General features: G+C 36.2%; 1 long non-coding RNA gene across 2 annotated transcripts in view; it reads right to left on the bottom strand.

Moving 5' to 3' along the window:
• LOC140500997 (uncharacterized) overlaps positions 1-13,978 on the bottom strand; it is a 47,999-nt gene extending 34,021 nt beyond the window's left edge. Inside the window, exons 1-2 of one of the 2 annotated variants that reach the window (XR_011966009.1) lie at positions 3,516-6,112; positions 711-809 (exon numbers count right to left, since the gene is read on the bottom strand). This is a non-coding gene — a long non-coding RNA (uncharacterized lncRNA). Of the gene's footprint in view, positions 1-710; positions 810-3,515; positions 6,113-13,874 lie in introns of those variants that run through there. The other variant, XR_011966008.1, reaches the window with a different exon arrangement.
• Positions 13,979-17,004: the final 3,026 nt, after the last annotated feature.

Here is a 17,004-nt window from a genome sequence, read left to right as displayed (position 1 = left end):
AATATCACATTCCAGAAGATTATTCAGTTATCCCCATTTGGAGATCCATTTCTCATGTCTGTCATAAAAATAGGTACTTTTTCTGCCAAAGGGAGGATAGAAATTCAAAATTTGTGTTATTTGATACAGTCTCAAGAAACAAGTGGAATGACAACAATCTTAGGAGTCTTCCTTTTCTGGCAAGTGGTACATCACTAATTTGTTGTACCATAGCTCTAAGAATGCTGTACCAGGGATTTCTTCATTTCATTACATAAACTATGCCTTTTTCCCTGACTCTATCAACCTCTGATCAAGAGACTTTATACCAATATCTCCTGCTGACCTCCAGTGTTATACAAACCCCTGATTCAAATTTAATATTGACATATTCAAGGCAACAAATGCTGATGTTCTTTCCCACCTCTTACACTAAGGGATATCTATTACCCAAGAAAATGCCACACAACATATTTAGAAGCCAAAAGAATATGTATCTTACTGCTTTATTTCCTTTTCACTTGCATGAGATTACTTAATTTAATGAAAACTTTCAGCAATCTCTGATAGAAAAGTTGCCCCTTGTAGGACTGATTTAGAAAGTGCTAAGAAACATATTAAAGTATGAGGAAGAAGGAAATAAATATCTCAATTCAAAGTATATACATAGACACAGAGCAGATAAATGTCACAATGGATAGAGTGGCAGTCCTGGAATGAGAAAGACTCACCTTCTGAAGTTTAATCTGTCTTCAGACAGTGACTGGCTGTGTAACCCTGGATAAGTCATTTAATACTGTTTACCTCAGTTTCCTCATCTGTAAAATTAGCTAGAGAAGGAAATGACAAACCTTTAAGTCACCCTTGCTGAATGGAATCATGAAGACTGAGACATGGTTCAGTGACAATAATAAAAACATACACAGAGACACACAATTCTACACAGTAGAATACTAATAATATAAGGACATAACTGACAAAGATGGGGGGTGTGGACTAGCAAAGAGAGAAATATCTTCATTTAATAAATACTTTGTCCTTTCTTCCTTCCTTCCTTCCTTCCTTCCTTCCTTCCTTCCTTCCTTCCTTCCTTCCTTCCTTCCTTCCTTCCTTCCTTCCTTTCTTCCTTCCTTTCTTCCTTCTTTCCTTCCTTTCTTCCTTTCTTCCTTTCTTTCTTCCTTCCTTATTTTTTTCATTCTTATAGACTTTATGGATAGAAGAAAATCTCTCATTGTGGTATACTAATCCTCACTGTCTATGACTAAGTTTCATTTCATTTTATAACCGTTCTTTCTTTCCCCTTTCATTGCTTAGAATAAGCATAATAGCTTTAAATACCTTAAACTAAGAAGAAAAACTAAAGGTATAAAGCACATAAGATCTGCTTTCTTTAAATAAAAGAGTCTATAAAGAATTCTGAAAAAAATCATCTTAATGTAAATGTTAATGTATTCACTCTTAAAATAGTCTTCATTTTTATATGGAAATAAGTGAAGATGTAGGGTTAGTGGCCTCTAAAAACTCTTCCATTAAAAGAATCTTTGTCTTTTCAATGGTTAGAAAAAAATCTCTTAATTCTACAGTTGACAGCCCTGAAATGAGATCAAGACATGCTAGGGAACCATAAAAATGTCTTTTATGTGTCAACTGTAGACTCCACTTTACATCTTGACATATGTACAGATATGGTTCAATTATCATGGTCATTTCCAAGCCGGGTCTTTATCACTGAGTCACAACATTCTAAGCAGCAAACACTGTTCCCCTCCTATACAATGCACTTAGAATGGAGCAATGTGAATCTGATTTTAATTATAAAAAGCCAGGAAAACATTCCTTCTAATTCCTTAATTGATGGATTTTTTCCCCTATAATTTTTTTTCTTAATTCAGGGCCTTTCCCACTTCCTTCTTTCCTTTCTCCTTACCCCAATGATTTTCTAAAATGGAAACTTTTATGATGAAAAGCTTTACAGTGGAGGAAAAGTTAGATATGTCACTAATGGGAATATTTAGGACATTCTGTAGTCCCATTAGTAAGACATCAGAAAAATATTGAAGTACAATTGTGTCTGTGGATGTCTCAATTATGTTCAATATACTTAAGTAGTACTTCTCTTCAGGGCCCAAATGCTGGCACTGGCTAAGTTCCCATGATCATTCTTCTTCCCCCTTCCACAAACTCACCCTCCAAACCACTCAGAAGGTGAGTAGTGAAAATTCAAATTTCACTCAGTGATTGTATTGATCTCTGGCAATGGATATCCTGATGGCCTAGGGAGAGGTACACTATCCTTAACAAAAAATGACACATATATAAGTGCATAATTCTCTCTTATCCTTGCCAAAAAGACTTCACAGCTCTAATTATATATCCAGTTCCTTCAAGTTACCAGCATTCATACATCATTCCTGACATATTGATTACATTGTTTATCTCATCCTGTTCCTGGCTTAGAACAAAACATCTCTTTCACTTCAATCAGTCCTCAATTACTGCATTTTTTTGCATGTTATTTAGATATACCTGAATGCTCTTGGATTATTTTCAAGATTTTGCTTCTCTCTGCATTGTGGCTGAGTTGTGTGCTCTTCAGAATGAAGTTAAAACCATTTTGGATCAGCTTATACTTATCTCTATCTTCTTTTGTTTGTTTAACAATTTATGATACAGGCACATAATTATATTTTTAATCATATAGTATGTATGTTTAGATTATTTTTAGTTTTTCATTTAATTTATATTTTTAAAATTTTCATTAAAATTGTTTTACAATTCCCTTGGTATTTTAAACATTTCTGTTGAGTGTTGAGATCCTTTTCCTTTGATCATTTTAGTTTATGAGAATGAATTCTATCTACCTAAAGCCATTTGTAGCAGAAAGTGGAGAGTTAATTGGGGAGGGGAGGATTAAGAAAGAAAATGTGAAAGTCAAGGGTGGGGGATGCCATGCAACTAGGCCATGTGTCAAAACAGTCAATTTTTCACGTCTCTACAAAGAAGAGACAAGCAATTAGATCTAAAAAATGCATCCTCATCTTTTCTGAGAAACTGAATAAAATGTGGAGCTGAGGAGAGCTGAGAGAATCATTGGAAAGCTGGATAGAAAGAGAAAAACGAGAGGCATCTTACTCTGCACTCTAGTTGGAATGTGAAGGGGAGACAGAGAAGAATATAAAAGACAGAGAGGGAAAGAGTAGAGGAGGGAGAGTGGAGAGAAAATAACTTACAGTTTAGATCTGACTCCCTAAGTCTTCTCCGTCTTCCTCCAATGGAGTAAAAAGTACTCAATATCCAAATCATGTCAAGTATAAGACAGTTATTTTATTTCCTATGCATTATGCATGCATACATATATGTATATTTATATGTGTATGTGTATGAACATACACACATATACATGTATATGTACATTCAAATACTTACGCTTATGGGTAAAATAAATAAAACAACAAACAGTGACAAGCCTGCAACTGTAATCCATGTCTCCTAATACAATCTTAATACTTAACGATGATTAGATATTTTGCCTTTACCTCACTACTGGTGTCTGTAGCCAACAATCTGTACAGCTGGTACATGGAATGGACTCAGTGTCATTGTTGTTATCATCTTCTTTGAGAAGGGCATACAGTGGTAAAAAAAAAATCTTCCTGATGCAAGTCAGCTTTGATTAAGAAACTCAGATCTCCCAAACTCTCAGCTCCAAGGACGAAAACTTTAAAATCAGCATTGATGTTTTGTCATATGTTCTCAGGAAAAGCAAAACAAACAATAAAAACAAAATGAGGTCAAGTTCAGTTTGATATAGGCAACACAATTACCTTTTGTTCTTTTCCATTTGGCCAATTCCAATCAGCCAATTTTAAGGAATTATTTTCTTCAGTTGATTTTTTTTATTCTCAATTACGTTTGACTAATTCTACTTTTTAAGCAGTTTTCTAAACTGTTGACTCTTTTTTTCATAATTCTCTTGCATCAGTCTCATTTCTTTTTCCAATTTTTCTTCTCCTTCTCTTATATGATTTTTAAGCTCCTTTCTTAGCTTTGCCATGAGTTCTTTCTGGGTTTGAGACCACCTCCCACTTTTCTTTGGAGTTTTATCCATAGATGTTTTGACATTATTGTCTTCTGAGTTTCTGTCTTGGTGTTTCCTTTAACTATAATAACTTTCTATGGTCAAATTCTTTTCCTATTGTTTTTTGCTCATTTTTTTTTTGTCCTTTTCCTTACTTTTACATTTGGTCTCTGCTCTCAGGGTTGAAGGACTTCTCTCTCAAGCTTCTTTTTACAGTGGCTGCAGGCCATGGTTGTTTATCTGGTGCTGCAGTGATGTTGCCTTAAATCCCCTACAGGAGCATAGTGTCTGGTTCTGTGTGGAGGGAGTGTGGTGGGAGGCTGTAGAGTTCTAACAGCTTACCTGGTGATGAGCTATGGTGCTAGTGGCAGTGTCTGACATGTGCTTAAGTCAGGTAGGGTTTTTCTGCATTTTCCCAGACCTACGCTGAAACCCATGGAGGTCTGCATGCTGGAAGATGCCTACTGTCCTGGGTCTATGCTGAAGTACATGAAGGTCCAGCCACTGGAGGACACCTGCCAGCCCAGGGCAACACTGAAGCACTTGGAGGTCCAGCCACTGGAGGATACCTACCTGCCCTGAGCTACAATGAAGTATATGATGGTTCTTAGAGCTGGAGTTAGCCAATTCTTCTAGTTATGTTAAAGAATTCAGGGTGTCCTGGTATTGGCATTTGCCTTCTCCACCACACTGGGTCTTTATTTTTCCTCTCCATTACCTCCATTTCTTTTAATTCAGCAAATATTTATTTATTTTTCAAGTATTTAAATTTTTTCTAACAACATGCAATTTAAAAACATTTTTTATAAAGAAACTTGAGTTCTAAATGCCTTTACTCTTCTCCCCCCCCCCCATTGAGAATGAAAGCAATTTGTTATAGGTTATGCATGCGCAGTCATGGAAAACATATTTCCATATTATTTATGTTATGAAAGAAAATATGGATTGCTCTCCTGTGATCCCCTCCCCACAATAAAAAGAAAGTTAAAAGAGTGTGTTTCAATCTGCATTCAGACTCCATGAGGTTGTTTGTTTGTTTGTTTGTTTTTTCTGGAGGTAGATAGTAGTTTTTTCTTCATGAATTCTTTGGAATTGTCTTGGATCATTTCATTCCCGAGAATAGCTAAATTAATCCCAATTCATAACTGTACAATACTGTTGTTACTGTGTATAATGCTCTCTTGATTCTGCTTATCTTTCTCTCCATCTTAACTACTCCAATCTAAAACTCTGAATTACTCAACCTGGGACAAGTATGCTACCCAGACCTTAATAGGTTTGGCTATATTTCAGAAGAAGTAATAAAAAAATTCTTTTTTTATAGATGTAGCCCCAAATAATCCAGTTAATCATCTGCCATTAGCAGCTTACTGCGTTAAATTTTCAAGGTGACACAAAATTTAGAGAGGGCAGAGCTTTTACTCTTATAGTAAAGTTATATGGAACACCTACACTTTTAAAGGGAACATGCTCGGAATCTTAGCATTATATAAAACTTTGCAAAGATGTGAAGTACATGATTGAGTGATTAAGTACTAGGTCTCAATTCAGAAAAATCTGTGTTCAAATTAGACCTGAGATACTACCTCTTTGACCTCTCTGCATCAGTTTCCCTCATTTCCTCTGTCACATGCTGAGCTATTAATGGGTGTGTAAATCTGTCAGCTCTGGATGAATTCTATCTTCCTTGACTTCTCTTTGTACTCCTAGAACTTGAATACTTTAACACTTTAAATTCTTTCCCACTTTTAGAGAAGTTACTCACCAATTATTCCTCTGACTTCTAAAAAGAGCATTTCCAACAACAAAAGAATCTCCCACATGTCAGTTACTGATCCTACCCAACTCCTACCCAAGGTTGACACTTCTCCCCACGCACCATCACCACCACAATTAACTCTTACGTAGATTGATCTCAAAAAAGAAAACAATCATAAAATAAAAAAGTAAAGACAGATTTGAACATAAATAGGAAATTTTATGAAGAGATTTGTATATGTATGCATGTGCTTACGTGTGTGTTTCAGAGACTATTTCCAATTAGATTATAACAAAACTGAAAATATACATGAAATGGATAAATGTTTACAAAAGTATAAAAAGGTCAGAGTAGAAGAGTGAAAAATAGAAAATCTCACCTCAGAATGAAAAAAATAAAGCAATTAAAAAGAAGGAAAGAAAAATGAGTCCAGATGGATTTTCAAGATGCATCAAATATTTAAAGAATTAATAACTAGTTCTAAACACAATACTCAAAAAAAAACAGAAAAAGAAGACATTTTATGAAAACTGTTTAAATGATTCTATATTCTGAGTTGGTACTAACAAAGGTCGGTCCCCTGGTAGTTCATATTCAATTGTCGAGTCCCCTGGTAGTTTATGTTCAATACTACAAGAATACTAAGTTTAGGTAATCCAACAGTTAGGATTACCTCCACTGTATGAGCAGAAGGATATTCAACAAGGATAGGCAATGAGGATACACAGTGTTCATTCAGCTAAGATCCCTTACCTGAGCTATCCATTGTAGTCAGGCAAACATAAGAAAGAGCACCTGGACCAGCTCTTACATGATTGGTTTATATTCAGGAAATCACAAAGCAATTTCAAAAGCTTGAGTCAACCAATACTCAACAACTTTAAAGGGAAAAAAAAATGACAGTGGCACTTGTAAAGGCCCTTAAGAACTTCTAGAGAATCTCCTACGGCTTAAATGACTTTAAATGTCACTATTTAACCTTGATTACTGGCATTCAAGGAACTTGATAAAGGCAGCAATAAAAGGGGAAGAGAAAAACAGAAATAGAAAAAAATGTTAACAGCTACCCAAAGAAATGGCTAAATATGAGAAAACAACAAGAAAGTCAGGCTTTCCATTCTTTTCACCTTCCTCTTCCCAGATGGAATCTCTCCTGATTTGCAGAGCATTGCTTCAGGCTTATTATGCTGGCACTGTCTTTCTGTGTTTGTCACTGCTGCTATGGATACTTCTGTACAAAAGTATCACTCTGGTTTCTTATGCAGGAGCTGAGTGCCACAGACCAGTGTGTCACTGCCCCTGTTTGGTTCACCATAACCCATAAGATAAAAACTTCCCATAGGATCAGGCAATTTCAAAGGATTCTGACCCATTATAGGAGGGCTTGTGTTCCTCTTCCTGGTGTTAAAGTCTACAGTGTAGAAAACTTCTCCTGCTACCAATAATAATATACCCCCAATGAGGGAACTAGGTATTTCTAAAACTTAAAATCCCAGGGCTGACGTCAAGAATTAAGAAGTCCAGGTCAGCAACACTAACCTGTCTGGAATTGAGAATTTGTCTGGGGTTTGAATACTGTGGGAACTCCTACCTAAAAGTGAAAAGGAGTGAGAGGAAGAGCAGGGGGGAGGGAGGGAAAGGTAAAAGGAGGGAAACAAAAAAAAAAGAAAGGTAAATGAGGTGAACTGCGATGAGAAAGGAGAGAAGGAAGAAAACATTGAGAGGCTTCCCCAAAACATGGGTGATGAAAACAAAAAAAGTAGAAAGTATAACAAAGGCAGAAAATAACTCATTCTTCTGAATTTTTATTTTCTAATAATAAGAAAAAAACCTTTTTCAATCCTCTCTCCCCAAATTAAGACAAAGTACAGTGGGTAAAAAGCAGACTATTGGAATATTCTAAGGAAGAAGTACTGAGGACTTGAACTAAGACTAAGGCATTGGGAGTAATGGAAAGGGTATGGATGTGAGAGATATCATGGAAATAGAAATGAGATTTTCTAACCAAGTGAATATATAAGATAAGGGAAAATGAGTAGTGAAGGATATGGTTCCAGTTGTGAACCTAGAAGACTGTAAGTATAGTAATGCTTTCTAAAGAAATAGGGAAGTGCAGAAGATTGGGTTTGTGGAGAAAGATGCTAAGTTTAGTTTTTGACACACGGAGTTTGAAATGTAGTGCTGAAATGCACTTGAAATGCAATTTGAATTGTCTAATAGGCAGTTGGTATGGTAGTACTGGGAGAGTAAATATATTTGGACCATGTGAGAGATCTGACAGATCTCTGAATCACATATATATTGAAATAATAAACCCATGTGAGCGGATAATGCCACCTAATGATATTATAGAGAAAGAAGAGAAAGCCTAGGAAAAGCCATGAGATATATCCATATTTAGGGTATAATATGGATGATAATCCAGCAGAGGTTACAGAGATGCTGTGTTCAGATGACTAGAAAGAGACCTAGGAGAGGTTAGGGTTGCGAAATGGCAGGGAAAAAGATATCCAGAGGAAGAGGGATGCCAGCAGTACCAAATTCTGAACATAGGCCAAGATATGAAGATTTAGAAAAGTTCACAATCTTGACAGTTTTTTTTTCCTTTATATTGATACAAGATCATCAATTAAGAGGATAGGGGAATGGAGAACTGTGAGTATTTGAAATGGAAAGGTTTTAGAATAGGCACAGTGGAGAGTAGACAAGGCAATCAATTATGGAGGAGTAAAAGGATTATTTTACTGCAGTGAGAGTTCACTTGAGTTTGAAAAATATAAATTTGTAATGGACAGGTTTGGCATGGTGGAATGACTTCCTGCAGTTGATTCTGTAGTATGTGAGTAGAAGCCAGGGAGATGTAGGGCGAGGACTGATTCCTAATTAATGGGAATTCAATTAAAGCCTTGCCTATTCATGAAGGATAACAGAAGAATGAAGCAAGGGAGTAAAGGACAGCTTGACATTGAACTTATTTGTTATAGCATTGGTATTTTGTAAAGGAGGAAAGTATTTTACAACAGGGGTAACAGCCTGAGAAAGTATTGATGGGTGAAAATTTTAAAGGTGGCAATGAGAACAGATAATAAGATTAGGAAGGATAAGGCATAATTGTTAGTGGTTGTTATCATAAAGAAAGGATCCTTTATTTTGTGTGATGAAGAGATCTAGGGTCTAAAACTAATAATATATGTAGTACTACTGGTTATCAGATTTGAGCAGACTGAGACCCAGGGAAATTAGGGTGCCCCTTGTTATATGAACAGGAATTAGGAAGGAGAGGAGTTTTATTCCTTGAGAAAGAAGAAAAATTGTCTTTTGGTTGAACTATAACCAGCATTGGTTGACACATTTGATATCATCAACTTCAAAAAAAGAGAATGGGTAGCCTTTAGAGTCTTTGTGAAGGACCAATATCATGTACATACAAAAAAAGGTACAAATGTCCTGGAAAAGATGGTCAGGAATTCAGTATCATCTGCGGGAAAACAAGAGATCTTTATGAGCACAAGACGATGAAAAGAACATTGGAGGAAGAGATTTAAATGAAAGGAATTTAGAGGGTATAATTCGAGGGGTAGAAAGATTGAAAAGTAGGACGCAGATGACTTTGAAGAGGATGAGGACTAGAGAGAAAAGGTAAGAGTTAGAGGTGAGAGTAGTTTAAGCAAAGGGTAATTAAGTATTACAAGGATTAACATAAATAGTCATTGTCTTTCGGCCAGAAACCCTGAGGGTCTTCCCCTCCTAGATCTATTTTTTTTTTTAAAGAGACCATTCTTTGCTTCATTTCTTATTAAGCCTTAATCGCTGAATAGACTTTGTCTCCATCAAAGATGTGTTAGGGACCTTAGCTTGAAAAGGCTAAAGAGCTCCACTGCTTCCTGGACCATTTGCATTTGTCCTGTCCTCTCTCTAGCATTATCAGATGGCTCTGGAAGTGAAAGTGAGGCTGGTGACTTTGCACAGCCCTCCCTCACCTAAATCCAATTCACTTGCATGTCATGGCATCACCTTCCTCATGTCATGGTCCTCTTCCAGACTGGATAAATAACAATAGTGGGTGGAAATAGATCTACTAAAGGCATATTGTGATTAGATTAGAAATCTCACAGCCCTGGGGTCTCTGAAGATCTACCCTAGGACAAGGTGGTAGGACTAGATGTTTACACGTATGTCTTTGTATTAGACCTCCTTCATCCATGTAGCAGAGTGGTAGAGTCTCCTCAAACCTCAAGACCTCCATCCTCTGAAGTGGGGTAGAAAAGAAAAAAAAATCCTATCTTATAATTAGATAAATATTAACCTTCTATTCATAGTGATCCCATATTTATAGATAAGATGATTAATAACTTCAGTAAAGTAGCAGGATAAAAAAATCTCCATATAAACCATGTGTTTTTTCATGTTACTGACAATACACAAGAGGCAAATATAAAGAGAGAAATTATAACTATGATAATAACATAAATCAATCAAATCTTTCTAAAGCAGAGTTATCCAAAATTGGAACGAGCTGCTTTAATATATAGCATATTTCACCCCTTGGAGGTATTCAAACAGAGGCTGGATAACCAATTGTTGGTGATGAGCTGGTGGTAGTATCTAATAGAATGGATAGTTTTTCAGGTAAGACTAGCCACTGGGGTCTCAAAAATCTGAAATTCTATGGCCATGTAATTCTTTAGACCACAGGATAGGAATTACTTCATCATGCTATAAAATTATATAATATTACTTTGTCTAGCATATACTTTACATATTCTTTCTAGCACTATGCTCCATAGATAATAGATACTTGACAAATGTTGCTGAATTGAATAAAAATAGTCATAGAATCTTTGTGATGGAAGGAGTCAAGGTGGTCTTCTAGTTTCAGCTCATGCCTGAAGTAGGAATTCTTCTATAGTATTCTCCAAGGAGAGAAAGGACCTTCATTGATTCAGTCTTGGCATTTACTTTCATTCTTGTAATGGTTATAGTCTTACTCAAATTCAAACCTACTATGGAATAATGAAAGAAATTTAATGAGTTGATTTGATTTTACTTCCACCTGACTTTCCAAACAAAGCCAGAGGGGATGAAATGAGAGAAATTTCACTTTCTTATTTACTCACCACTGTGATCCCCTACTTTCAACACGGACTATGAGATTAACAGAAAAACCAACGAAGAATAGAGCAAAGGTAGATTTTTGAAAGAAAGTAATTTGAAGTAGGAAAAAAATTTTTCAGTTAGGTCAATATTATTAATGAGTTATAGAGATAATATATGTAGAGATGTGAGAATGTTTACTGACTGCCTAGTATGTTTTCAAAATTGATCGTCTGTTACCCAAATATCTATGATTCTTATACAAGCATGACATCCTAAATGGAGTAGGAATGACTCAATACGATTGATTTATCTTATACTGAAAAAGAAGCAAACAAAACAACAAAAACCCAAGGCTGATAGTGTCAACAGGTGTTCACATATATTTCTTCTCACTGGTAACAGTGGTTTCCAAACTTTTTTTTTTTTTTGTTTTGATCACTCATCTCACAAGTACTTTTTCTTTGCTGATTGAAAAGAAAGAGAAAAATATCAGATTTTTTTTTGTTTTTTTTTTCTTTCAATGACACCTGCATAGATACTTCTTTGAGTACCTTGGTTGGAATTAATTTTAAGTTGTTCTAATGTTCCAATGTCTGTCTAAGAATAGGGGAGACTGTGGGAATGTACTTGAATGGAAAAGTCTTGCTGTCAACAGGTGAATGGCAGATATATGTTTTGGAGAAAAGCCATGCCATTGGATATTACTTGTGAGTGTGAGCTATGACCCTTTTTACACACTCTGGTTTATCAGACATCCCATGCAGTCATTCTATTTGTAGTCATGCCTTCCACCCACCTACTCCCAACTTTGGAGATCACTTCCTAAGACAATTGCAATGATACTCCCAACTGTTCTCCTTGCCTTATCCCCAATGGGAACTCTTTTATCAGTCCACCCAAACTAGACTACTATTTTTTCTCTGACATTTCCTGTGCCTTCTTAAATCTGATTATTTGTTCACTCTAGCAGGAACACTTTCCCCTCACATTCTCCTTCTATTGACATTATATTCATATTTCAAGGACACTTTCAGATGCTATACCTTTCATGAAGTCATTCTGATCTTTACCTTCTCGCCTTCCTACACAGTCCCACCTCCATATTAGCAGAATTTTTCTCTCCTCTGAAATTCTATAACTCTTTGCATTTCTCTTTTAATATTTCTCCTATTCTTCCTCACACTCCGTTACCTGTGTATTTATATTTTCCTTCCCTGTTAAGATCCTTTAGGTAAGTGACTATGCTTTATTTTGCTTAATATCCCTCAGGGAACTTAGAACTGTGCCTTGAACATAATTCTATAAATATTTTGATTGAATCTAATTGAACTAAATGCTAAACAAGTTTTCAGTTAAAATATCTCTGATTTGTGGTCACAAATCCTACCTCTAATTCTGAAAGACATATATAAACATGCACCTTTGATCATAAGGAAAACCAAGCAAAAATAAATATTTGACCACTATTAAAACACCTGTAGCCTCAGGAAAGTCATTTGACTTCCAAAGTTTCCTCATCTGAAAGATGTAAATGGGGCAGGGACTAAGTGACTTATATAGTTCCTTCCATAAATAACATGCTGTGATTTTATCCCCTTGTTCATTAGATAACACCACAAGACACAAGAATTTTTTTTTTCAGTCTCTACATTAGTTTCAGTTCCCTATAAGAGCGACTCATTTCCATATTTTTTTTATTTCATTTCATTTTTTTCTGAGTAGCTCTATTGTAGCTTTTTCAGTGCCCTTTTTAGATGTTTTATGTAATAGCAGAATTTTTGTTCTATTGAGCAGAGTTTGTTTGTTCTCTGATTATTGTGCTTTGCCGGTACATCTTGTGAAGTTATTTTCAGCAATGTTCATAAGTTTAGGAAATATTACATACCACCCACTTCCAACTTCACATGGAGGTGCCCTACAAAGACCTCAGACACACATAAAAGGTGAAATGAAGAGTGAGAACAATAAAGCCTGGACGAAGTACAGGAGAGAAAAACCTAGGAAACACATTATTGACTCAAGAAACCTGAGAGAGAGAACAATACCAACACTGCATGGAAGAGCACAACAAGACACCTCTACTATTTTAAGTGCCAGTAAAAGTTTGAGGTGTGGTCATTTTCACAGAATAATAGAGAAATTATAATATTTACAATGACTAGCATTTTTATAACAATTTCTAGTTACAAAATGTTTTAGATTTTAGAATTCATGGTCACCTCTACTAATCTCTTGCTCTTAGCCACTAGGTTGGGAAGGAAAGTTGATAACTGTATTGTGTAGTAACCAATTCTGTGCTGTTATTTATGGAGAATGGAGGAATCTATGATCAGACAAGCACTAGAGAACATTGTGAAATGCAAAATAGATAATTTTGTTTAAATTAAATTGGAAAGATTTTTGCACAAGTAAATTCAATTCAACCAATATTAGGAGGCAAGCAGAAAATTTGGGGAAAAAAATTACAAGTGTCTCTGATAAAGGCCTCAAATTTATAAGAATACCAGTCATTCCCCAACTGATTTATGATCAAAAGATAAGAACAGGAAGTATTCAGAGAATAAATTAAAACTCTCTATGATCATATGAAAATCAGTTCTGAATCACTATTGATTAGAGAAATGCAATTCAAAACAGCTCTTAGGAGGGCCAGAACCAAGATATCTGATAAGAAGCAGGACCTGCCTGAGTTCTTTCCTCAAACTCCTCAAAATACCTGTAAAAAATGATTCTAAACAAATTCTAGAGCAGAAGAAGCCACAAAATGAGAGAGTGAAACACATTTCTAGCCCAAAACAATCTAGAAAACTGACAGGAATGGTCTACTGTACTGAACTTGGAGTGGATCTCAGCCCAGTATGGGCCATGCCAACACAGACAGGCCTCTGGGCACTAAATCACTAGCAGCTCTGGTGGTTTCCAGGAGTCTAAACCCAAAAGTCAGTGGGAAAGTTTTCTCACCTGGATGAGGGAGGAGCAAGATGTGCCTCCCAGTCCTAGCGCAACCTCCAGGGTGGTGCAGCAGTGTCTGCATCTGGAGCTCTCAGCCTACAGACGGTGGGGGAATCGAGTGACTGATCTTTGTTGCATTCCTGGGATACATTCCTGAGGGGAGGAGGAATGTGAGAGTGGCAGAACTGGTGGTGGCTGTGAAGAGAGAATCTGACTCACAGTTCCAGGGCACAAAAGAGTGCTTGTGGTTGCTTACAGACCAGAGAGCAGTCCAGGAGAAGAATAAACAGCTCTCCTTTGATCAGATTACTTTGAAGGAAATAAGAATTTACAGGACCCTAAAGATATCTCTGAAAACAGCTGCTCAAGACCCTTGAAACTAGGGTCAGTACACCCTCACCTTAATAAGAAGCTCAAAAGCCAAGGAAATGGCTGGGAAAATGACCAAAAATGAGAAAAAGAAGGTTACCTACTTGGCAAAAAGGAATTTTCTTATGATGAGAAAGATCAAAGCCTAGATCTGAAGGAAGACAGCAAGGTCAAGGCTCCTATATCAAAAACTACCAAGAGCTGTATCAATTGGTTGTAGGACATGGAGGACCTTGTAATAATTTTGAAAATCAAGTAAGAGAAGTGGAGGAAAAATTGGGAAGAGAACTAAGAGAGATACAAGAAAATCGTGAAAAGCGAGTCAACAGCTTGTTAACTGAGACCCCAAAAATGCTGGAGAAAGTAACACCTTTAAAAACAGACTAACCCAAATGGAAAAAGAGGTCCAAAAAGTCAATGAGGAGAAGAATATCTTAAAAACAGAATTGACCAAATAGAAAAGAAAGTTCAAAACCTCAATGAAGATAATAATTCTTTCCAAATTAAAATGAAGACATTGGAAGCTAATGACATTATGAAAATCAAGAAATTACAAAACCAAAATAATGAGAAAAATAGAAGACAATGTGCAATATCTCACTGGAAAAACAACTAACCTGGAAAGTAGATCTAAGAGAGATAATTTAAAAATTATTGAAGAACATGATCAAAAAAAGAGCTTAGATATCATCTTTCAAGAAAATATCAAGGAAAACTGTCCCGATATTGTCGAATCAGAGGGTAAAACAGAAATAGAAAGAATTCACCATTCACCTCCTGAAAGAGATTCCAAAAGACAAACTCTTTGAAATACTGCAGCCAAATTCCAGAGTTCCCAGGTAAAGGAGAAAATATTACAAGCAGCCAGAAACAAACAATTCAAGTATTGTGGAAACACAATGAAGAAAACACATAATATAGCAGCTTCTACAGTAAGGGATCAGAGGGCTCAAAATATGATATTCCACAGGTCTAACAAGCTAAGATTTAAACTAAGAATCACCTAGCCAGCAAAACCGAGCATAATATTTCAAGGAAAAACATAGAATTTTAATGAAATAGAGGACTTCCAAGCATTGTTGCTGAAAAGACAAAAGCTGAATAGAAAATTTGGCTTTCCAATACAAGAATCAAGAGGAACGTGAAAAGGTAAACAAGACAGAGATGACATAAGGGACTCATTAAATTTGAACTCTTTACAGAGGACATAAAGTGAGCTGAATATGAAGGGGGGATACCTAAAAAATAAAATTAAGTGTTGAGAGGAATGTGCTGGGAGAAAGAGAAAGGGAGATATAGAATGTAGTGAGTCATCTCATGAAAAAGAGGCAAGAAATAGCTTTTACAATGGAAAGAAAGAGAGGGGGAGGTGAGAGGAAATACGTGAGCCTTACTCTCATGGGATTTGGCTTAAAGGGGAAACAACACATATTCAGTTGGCTATAGAAATCTATCTTACCTTTCAGGAAGGCAGGGGGGAAAAGTATGGTAGAGGGAGGATAATAGAAGGGGCAGCAGCTTTGGTGAAAGTGTAATCAGAAGGAAACACTATTGTGGGGGAACAGATCAAGGAGAGAATGGAATAAATATGGGGCAGGAGAGGATGGAGGTAACTGTGGTTAGTCTTTTGCAGCATAATTGTTATGGAAGTGCTTTGCATGGCTACACATGCATGACCTATGTAGATTGCTTGCTTTTTCAATGATAGTGGGTGCAAAGGGAGGAAGGGAGAGCATGTGGAACACAAAGTTTAAAAAATGAATGTTAAAAACTGTTTTTCATGCAACTGTGAAACAAGTTGTACAGGCCATGGGGCATAGAAATCTATCTTACTCTACAGGAAAATGGAGGAGAGGGGGATGGGAGAATAAAGGGTGATAGAAGGAAGGGCAGATTGTGGGAAGGGGTGGATGGAGTGCACACTGTCCTGGGGTGGGGTGGGGAGAGATGGGGAGAAAATTTGGAATTCAAAATCTTTTGGAAGTGAATGTTGTAAACTGGAAATAAATAAATTATATTAAAGTAAAAACATTTCTTAGGTACCACATCACACCTATCAGACTGGCTAACATGACACACCAGGAAAATTATAAATGCTTAAGATGATGTGGGCAAATTGGAACACCTAAGTCATTTTTGGTGGAGTTGTAAACTGATCCAAGCATTCTGGAGAGCAATTTGGAATTAAATGGATATAAAAATATGCATACCTTTTGACCCAGGAATGTTGGTTCTAGGGCTGTATCCCAAAGTAATAACAAAAATGGCAAAGAAGACGCACATGTACCAAAATACTTATACCAGCTGTTTTTTGTGGTGACCAAGAACTGGAAATTTAGGGCATGCCCATTAGTTGGGGAATGGAGGAACAAGCTGTGGTATATGAATATAATGGAATACTATTGTGCTACAAGAAATGATGAACAACTGAAGTTCAGAAAAAACCTGAAAAGACTTATATGAACTGATGCTGAGTGAAGTGGGCAGAACCAGGAGAACACAGAACAAAGTAATAGCCACGTTATGCAATGACTTACTTTGATAGGCTTACGTCTTCTGATCAAAGCAAAGATCTGAAACAACTCTAAAAGACTCATGATGGAAAATGCTATCCACATCCAGAGCAAGAAATATCGAGTCTGAATGCAAATCAAAGCATACAATTTTTTCTCTTTTTTGTTTTGTTTTGTTTTTCTTTCTTCTGGTTCCTCCCATTCATTCTAATTCTTCTATATAACATGACTGATGTGAAAATAACAAAAAAAAAATA

The sequence above is a fragment of the Notamacropus eugenii genome, chromosome 4, assembly GCF_028372415.1.
Source record: "Notamacropus eugenii isolate mMacEug1 chromosome 4, mMacEug1.pri_v2, whole genome shotgun sequence".
In the NCBI taxonomy this organism is placed as follows: domain Eukaryota; kingdom Metazoa; phylum Chordata; class Mammalia; order Diprotodontia; family Macropodidae; genus Notamacropus; species Notamacropus eugenii.
The sequence above is the reverse complement of the archived record's forward strand: the minus strand, read 5'-3'. Positions and strand labels throughout refer to the sequence as shown.